Consider the following 8,887-nt stretch of genomic DNA (forward strand, 5'->3'; position numbering starts at 1 on the left):
TCGAAGCTTCGTTTTGCCCCAATTCCCTAAATCTCAAGACCATGGGGACACCCTGGGGTTTTCTTACCTGCTTCAATGCTCATGGCGCTTTATCTGTGGAGCGTTTGCTAAAGTTAAGGGGAGGTTTTGGTCTCGTCGAAATATAGAGGCTCAGGGCTTGTTTTTATTGTTGAAGGAAATCCCTCAACAAATGAATGGCAGCGACTGTGGAATGTTTGCCTGCAAATATGCCGACTGCATTACCAAAGACAGACCGATCAATTTCACCCAGGTAAGCTGGGCACTGACATGTTGGTGTCACGCTGCGGGACTAACGCAGGATCCCATTGGCAGCAGGTTAGCTTACAGGGAACGATGATAGGAGGGTCAATAACGATGTTGCCAATTGATACTAAATGTCTTTATTTTCCGGATCTTCTGCTTCTTTCTCAGTTGTCTGTGTCTTCTAATAATTTTCCACATTTAGCACAATCATTCATTAGGTCCCTTAACATCCCAGGATCCGTAGGACTGGATGACACATTTGTATATCTTCAGATTTTGTTTTCCCCTTCATCAATATCTATTTTAAAGGGTCCCCCTTGCTCCCTATTTATTGCTAGCTGTGCTGTTCTCTTTACGTGGGGGTAAGGTTCACTCTTGTGCAAAGGGCAAGGTGTGTGCATCACTTAAGTCCTCAGAGTTGGCCTTACTGGGACGCCAGTGGCACAGAGGATTTCTACTGGCCATACAAATTTGTGCCACCAAAAGCACCCCCATCCCCTCCCAATGTCAACACTCTTTTGTACCGTTTAAGTGGTTAATAGTAGATTGGCTTGAAAAGAACATAACGATCACGGTTTCATCTCTGCTCACATGCAGCGAAAAGAATTAAAGGTTGAGATTTTCACAGTAATTTAAAGGAGTTAGGTGCTCAAATCCCACTGAATTTCAATTCAGGCACTTTGTTACATTTCATGGGGAACAGGCACGTCTGTAATTAATGCGCACTCTGTGGCGATCGGGCGTAGAAACCATCTATTAGGAAAAGGGGCATTAACGTGTGTGTTTTCTTTCTCTCTCTCTCTCTCTCCCCCTTCCCCGAAGCAACACATGCCCTATTTCCGCAAGCGGATGGCCTGGGAGATCCTCCATCGCAAGCTGTTATGATGACACTGTGCCAAAAGCTGGATCCTGGAGAGATTCTGTCAAAAGCGTCCAGACTCGCCCCTCTCAGCAATCAGCAATCTCCACTCCAACAGACATGGGACTGGCACTGGTTTCCAATCAAAGAAATCTTAAATGACTCGGTATGAGTTTTTATGAACTCCGCTCATGGAACAGTGCACGATGGGAACTGTCAGAAGCACACTCGCCTTTTTTCTTGGTTTTTTTTTTTTTTGTATTTTGAAACCTATTTTTACAAACTGGTGGACAACTTTGGACATTCAAGGAATTTATTTTCTGCTTCTAGAAACTCGCTGTCAGTTTCGCAGGGCTGATTGCTCTACACTTACAGGAGTCTAGAGTTCAGGGAAGGGGAAAGCAATGACATGGGTTGCAGCATTCCCACTGTGAGCAGAAGAACTTAACTCGTAAACTTCGTGGTGGATGGGGTGGGGTTTTATGGAATGGGAATACTTGGGGATGGAAGCTTTGTGGGCTTCCCTTAGAAGAAGCCCTGTTAGATACCAGCACAAAGGAAGCCGCTGCTCTGTTGATTGCCAGCAAATGGGTATGCTTGCAGCTGGTAGAAACTGGACAGAAAAACATAAGCCCTTTGTGTTGATAGTCAGAAATAGTGATTCTAACAAGGACTCGGTTCTTTGTATCCATCCTGCTAGCGACTCCCATATGAACTCTGCTCTCTTTCAAAGCCAGCATTTTTTTTTTCGTAATGGCAAGCTTGGCCTCCTGTCTCCTGAAATCAGTGCCTACCTTTCAATCGCGCCCGTGGTGTCTGAGACAGAATAGGATACGGCGCTTACTTCTTGTAGAGCTGACAGGAAAACTACAAGATAGTTTCTTTTGCAAGCAAATTTTTAAGCAGCCAGGAGTCAGATGATCATGGGGATGGATTTGTTTGGCTCAGGTGCCACTTCTGCAGCATCATTTTTCTGACCAAGGAAAATAAGTCTCCCATTTTTTAACATAATATGTTGTTTATGGAATTCAGGTACAAATACAACTTCTTGTAGGTTAGTATAAACGTATTGATGATGATTAATTGTTTCTTATATTTATATTTTACAAGTGTTTCCCAGAGCAACAAAGAACAAACAATTTAATATGTATCTTGTTCTGCAACTGTTTTCCTGCTTCCTTGATTTTTAAAGTCCTATCAAGAGACAGTGGATTTGATTCTCGCCAGTCACCTTCATTCGTGGGCATGCATTTACAGCTGAGCAGTGTGGGCGGGAAACACCCCGTATCTGAATTCTCCCCTCACTGCTTGGTAACATTTTGCCAGGGTATAAATGATGACACAAGGTGCGAAGCTGTGGTGTTGGATCCAGGCTCTGGATCGAGGTTAAAACGTGCTTCCAGAGGCATCATTTTTAGGTACATTCAGGCTGAGATTTTCAAAGGAACCTAAGGGAATGAGGCACCAAAATCCCATTGATGTTCAGTGGGGAATTAGAAATAAAATTTTTAGAAGCACTTAAGCCTGTTGAAAGTCAATGGGATTTGGGCATTTTTAAGTCATTTAGGTATTTCTGAAAACTTTTCCCTGGGTGTTTGATTCCCTTATTATCATTTGAAAATCCCAGCCTTTGTTTTTGCTGATGCATTCAGCTGTCTAATTTATTTTGAAGCCTGGTGGTGGGTTTTTGGGGGGGCGGGGGCAAGGGGACAGGGTGTGTGTGTGTGGGGGGGGTTGACTACGATTTCTCAAACCACCAAGCCTAGTTTCTCTCTCCAATGTATGTACCTTTTTAATTATCAAGTAAAGAATTCAATAATGTGCTTTTGTATTTTGTCTCCGAATAGGGAATATTTTATACATTTTTTTCTGTACCTCTATAAGCAGTAGTTTTGTACAAAATTTCCCCCCAACTAGGTTGTGTTCTTCATAGACTGGTTTGTAACTTCCTTTGTCTGTGTGTGTTTTATACCAAGCTCATTTAGTACCTTTTTTTATCTTTTACTGCAAGTAAAGATCTGAAAACGGAAACTGTATTTTTTGTAATGTTTCGCTGTTAAATAAAACTGTCTGTAAAACTGTCTGTCCTAATAACCGAGGGACTCCAACGTTTTTTCTCTAACAAACTGTTCATATGTATGGATGGCAAATTGACTTAATACATTTTTTTGTATTTTGAAATAAATATCACTTTCAATAAGCTGTCTACACTGACTAGTTTTCGTTTTTCCCCACAGCTCTTTCTTTACCTGGGACCCTAAGAGGAAAGACGCATTTCATGATGAAAGATGCTTTTGGAGGATTCCCAGTTTCCGGCTCGAAGGTTCAGACATTTTAAATGATTTGGAGCTGGTTTCTTCCTCCCATCTGTGGCACATCCCCATTATTACGGTATCATGTAAACTCTGCCGTTTTGCCTAGGGCACACCACCTGTGTGAGTTGTACTTTAAGATGCTTTGGGCCTGATTCTCAGTAACCTCATTCCTGCATTTAAGCCACCCAGTCCGGGGACTATGAAGGTTCCTGCCTTGTGTGCACCCACCTTCCTTCCCAGTGTAACTTAGAGCAGCTTCAAGGTTGCTCTAATTTAACTTTGGCTTCCCGTGGTCCCTTGGAAGCAGAGGAAAAGCTGTAGTGCACTCTGGCTATCCCCACTTCCAGGGGTTGGGAGCAAGGCCTATCTAAGCAAGGCCCATCTTACACCAGTTCTGCACTAGCTGGGGGAGGACCATACACAGGTTATAGTCTTAAAGGCCATTTCTGCCCACCTTTAAGGCCTATTTAACCTGCTCTTGCAGTATAATGTAACAATCAGGTGTCCTGCCAGGGGTGTAGGGTGGAGACCTAAACAGCTGACACCAAGTAATGTCATTAACTCCTTCTGCGTCAGTAAATCCAGGAAAGAAAGAAAATGGTGGTTTATTCTTTGGAATCCTAGTTGGATTTGAATCCCTTGAGACCCTGTATATGTACGTGCCCTTTACTTCCTAGACATGTGGATCTGACACCAAAGCAACTGTGCTTTCAGCTGACACAAACAGTACAGATGGGCTCCTCCTACTGCTGTCTCTGAGCCTGCTTCTGCAAAGACATATGCCCCTGACAACACGCCACCTGGGTGTCGTTCCATTGACTTCCATGGAGCTGCTTGTGGGGCGTGCAGGTAAGCAGTTGTAGAAGTCTGCTGGGTGATCAAACCTAACCATCCAAACTGCAGCAGTGTCAGCAGGTTTAATCCGGTGCCTGTATTACAATGCTTTTAAGTGTCCCCTTCCCTCACAGGCATCATAGGGTGGCCTACAGTACCTCGAGACCCCCAGCAGGATCAGGGTCCCTGTCGCAACATATCGTCCCTACTGCAAAGAATTTACAAACTGCATTGAGAAAACATAGATGAAGGACCCCTGCCTACCACTGTGACCCCTGTCGTTTCCTTGCATTCCTCTGTCGGCTTGTCTGTATCCCTCTGTTGTCTCTCATCTTTAGATTGGGAGCTCCACGGACCACCTTTTTATTTTGTGTTTGTACAGCACCTAGCATAATGGGATCCTGGCCCGTGACTAGGGCTCTTAGGTGCTGCTGCTATACAAACAAACAACCTGGGTTTCCCAAGGTCCCGGCCAGTGCCCTAACCATTGAACTCCATGCATCCTCATTTCTTATATTATAGCCCTTGTAAACCCCACCAGGAATTCCAGCCTGGCTTTCATTGTTAATTCCCAATGGCGGGTGGGAACAAAAGTGCCACATAGAAATTCTTATCACAACTTTTAAACAGCTGGACTGTCCCAGAAAAAAATCAGCTGATAACTATGCATCAGTCACTTAAGGTACTTAAGTAACTTTTTGAAAAAAGGTAAAGATAAGATTACTTCAAAACAAGTCTCTGACAATCTGGAAATGGAGTCACAGAGCTACCCGGTCATCCTGCCTGACCTCTACAGGACAGGCCCCCACCACCACCAGCACCCGCACACTAAACCCAGCCACTGAAATTAGACTAAAGTATTACAGCACCCGGGAGATTAGACCATTATGGGCAGAGACTAGGGGGATTGAGGTGCACCAGTAGCCAAGCCCCTGCAATGGCAGGGAAAGAATTAAGTGAGAGAGACCCAGATAATCCTGGCATGTGACCCACACCTGCACGCTGTCGAGGAAGGTGAAAACCCCACAAGGGCACTGCCAACCTGACCTGGGGAAAATTCCTTCCTGACCTCATCTGGTGATGAATTAGACCCTGAGCGCATGAGCAAAAACCAGCCAGCCACACAGCTGCCAGAGAGAATGCTTGGTGCCACCTCAGAGTCCTGCCAGCATCCCCTCATTCAATATCCTAGCTCCAGCTGTGGCCAGCCTGGTTTCAGAGGAAGTAGTTAAATCAATCACCCAGAATGCACTGAGGTGGGGATGGGGAAATCCCTTCCTGACCCCTGCAGGCAGCCAGCTGAAACCCCGAAGCATGAGCAAACAAACAAACATGGGTCCATGCCCATTCTACCCCTGCATAGCACAGATCTGTATGCAAAATCAGAGCAGATCCCCCGCCCCACAGTAGAATTCAAACTGATGTACTGGCTTCTGACGTGCAGAGGAGACCTCTCCCTGGCCTTTACATTGCTCCTTGTTGAAACAAACACGAAAGGCGCTGTGATAAGTTGGGCCTTGTGGTGCTTTCTTTGTGGGTTTTTGAGCTGGATCCTTTAAAAAGGTAAGCACGTTGGTGACTATCGACACCAAACAAGCAAAGGGGTTGTGTGTGTGCTCTGGGGCCTAACAAATTCCCCACATTAAGGTGCAGTTGAGAGCACATATTGGTAATTTAACGTCAAATACATTACAGGGCTGTTGTGATTCCTCCTCAAATCAAGGACACGCTGGTTTAGAGTTAAACCTAAACGAAATCCAGGTGTGGAAATGCAGTAAGAGCACTCAACCAGCTTTAACTCTGCCGCATAATAACACTTTTGTGTTTGTGGCTCCGGCTTAGATGGTACTTGATATTGTTTCCCTCTCGTCTCTGCCCCTTAGTGCCACTAGGGGGCAGTGCTAAGGTCATGTGAGTGCAGTCTGCCTTTTCATGTTCTGCTTTCTCCAATTCTAAGGCAGCCTTGTTCGATGGCTGCAGCACTGGACTAGGATTTAGGAGACCTGGGTTGAATTCCTGCCTCTGCTCCAGGACCTTGGGCAAGTCACTTCAGCCCAGATCCTCAAGGGTACTTAGGAGCTGAAATCCCATGGATTTCAATGGGAATTAAGCACCTAAATACCACTGAGGATCAGGGCCTTCCCTGTGTTTCTCTTCCCACCCTTTTCTCTGTCTTGCCTATCTAGGCTGTAAGCTCTTTGGGGCAAGGACTGTCTCTCACTTCGTAGCATGATGGGGCCCCTGATCCCAGGTAGGGCCAGAATGACTATTAGTCATGGATAGATTTGGCCTCCCCAAAGTCTGGGTCTGAAAGAGCCTCTTCCAGGGTGTTGCTAACAAAACAAATAAGAGTCTGTTTTATTTTCATTGGCTCGCCGGCTCCTAACAACCAATAGGAAACTGACATGTCAAAGGCCGCTTGTGCCTTTTTTGCACGCTTGCAAAGATTCGCTTGTAACCTAAAGAAGCTACATCCCGATACCGGCATGCAGGCTCGCGTCTCTCCGTGCCCATGAAATATGCATTCAGCTTTTCTTCCTACCCACCCTCCTGCCTGATGAACAGAATAAATCATGTCACTCAGCCTGCCTGCCCATCCCCGTCTGGGCTTTTTCAGGTCATGTTGACTTTTGCTCCTTCCTGCATCCTTATTTCTAGACATGAGTGAGATTTTACCCAATGTTTCCAACAGGCCAGTTATTTGCATCTTTTAAACTCTGTACAAACACACACACACGCAAGCAGTGTCTGTAAATACCGATTTAGCTGCCTCCCACCTGAAGGCACAATGTTCCATTCATCTCTTTCTGCTGCTGCCACTTGCAATATTTTGGTCCCAGAAGCAGGGGACTGTATCTTCCGTGATTCATACAGTTGAAATGAATGTCAGCACCTCCAGGGGCACAAATAGGGTGACTTAAAAGTCACGAGTCCCTGATTTAGGGTGACTTATATGTCAATAATCCCCAAATCTACAGAGGCTGTGATCTGTTCCAGCTAGTAGCTGTATCTACAGTATCTACACTTTTTCTTCAGCTCAACCTACTGGAGTTCACAATCTTTAGGTCCTTGGTTCAATCCGCAGTGTCGGCCATCAGATAAGCAGGGACTTGTTCAAAATGTGAACTGTTGTGCATCTCAGATACTCAGGATGAGAGTCCTATGTCACCCCCTGGCCATTGCATGTTCACAGCAGAGCTGACCAAATAACTGATCGGTCTGTTTGGTGGCAGGTCCAAAAAATAAGTCAATAAATCAATCAGTTCACGCTGAACCAAATCTGAAACGGTTCATCATTTTCGGTGTCTCGGAAGAAGCTTGTGTGTGTTCTAGGAGAGGGAGTTGAACAGGGGTCTTCTATAGGGTTTGTGAGGCCCTAATCTCTGGCCTAAAGGTTATAAGGCAGCCGTGGGTCTCGGGGCAGCACCACCTCTTCTTCCCCCAGCCATTACTTGGTCCTGCTTTGAAGGCAGAGGACTGGTCTTGATGACCTTTCAAGGTCCCTTCCAGTTCTATGAGATAGGTATATCTCCATGTAATAATAATTAATAATTTTGTGACTGGCCAAAACGATTCATGTCACATTTGTGGATAGTTCCGGGTCCACCAAAAGAGCATTGTTTTAGTAGAATCGACTATTCCTCTAGACAGTTTTGCCCAGTTGGTAGCTGAGCGGTTACAGGGTTTGACTACAATCCTGATGCTTGTGGGTTTGAGTCTTGCTTGATCTCGCGCTGAAGGGTCACCTCTGGTTTACCCAGTTACCAAATGGGTCCCTGACCCATCGGGTGAGGGCAGTCAAAGGTGGCGGGACACGACGCCAGGCACATCTCTCCCTTGTGTGCCGCTGACCGTGAAACTGACATGCCTTCTCCGTGTCAGCCCAGTGAGCCATTGGCTTGGGGGGAACTTTGACTAGTCATCAGTTCTTGATGCATTGAGAACAAGTCTGTTACCAGTGTGTCAGTGCTGGGGCTTAGTCTGTTAGCGCAAGGTGTAGCGGCTGAGGTGTTTAGCTCAGCAAGCTCCCTGGGCATCGGCTATGTCATTGCTGGGTGGTGGAGGCTCACACTGCAATAAAAGCAAAAGCAGGTGCAGGTCCATTAAGAAAGAGCCCTTGTTAGGGAGGTGCAATTCACCACAGGGGGGCAAAATTGTCACGTTAGGAACTGGAAGGCCCAGTTATTGTGTGGCCACAGGAAGGCAGGGTGGCGCTCAAATGCCCTCTAGTAGTGGGGTTAGAGACTGATCCCTGCAACAGAGTCTACCACCAACCCCAGGAATGCCAACCTTAAGTGTTCAAAAATGACCAGCCACAAGTGATCAGGCTGCCCTCCATCAATCACGAGACCAGTTTAACAATCATGAGATCTTAAAATGACTAAAGAGCTTTTTTTAAGGTGCCTTCTGGGTTTTGAACGGGAAGTCTTCGCATTTTCTAGCTCCTCTCTGCACCTGCAAAGGCTAGATGCTCTTTTAGTTTGATAAGAAAGCCGATAGTCTAAGGTCATCCCAGGACTCCAGGAGCTGGGGCTTTAAGAAAAACACCGAGCATCACACGATTAAAATCGCTAGAGTTGGAAGCGCTGCAACATTTTTCTGTTTCGTTAAAAAA

This window comes from Trachemys scripta, chromosome 16, assembly GCF_013100865.1.
Source record: "Trachemys scripta elegans isolate TJP31775 chromosome 16, CAS_Tse_1.0, whole genome shotgun sequence".
Taxonomy (NCBI): domain Eukaryota; kingdom Metazoa; phylum Chordata; order Testudines; family Emydidae; genus Trachemys; species Trachemys scripta.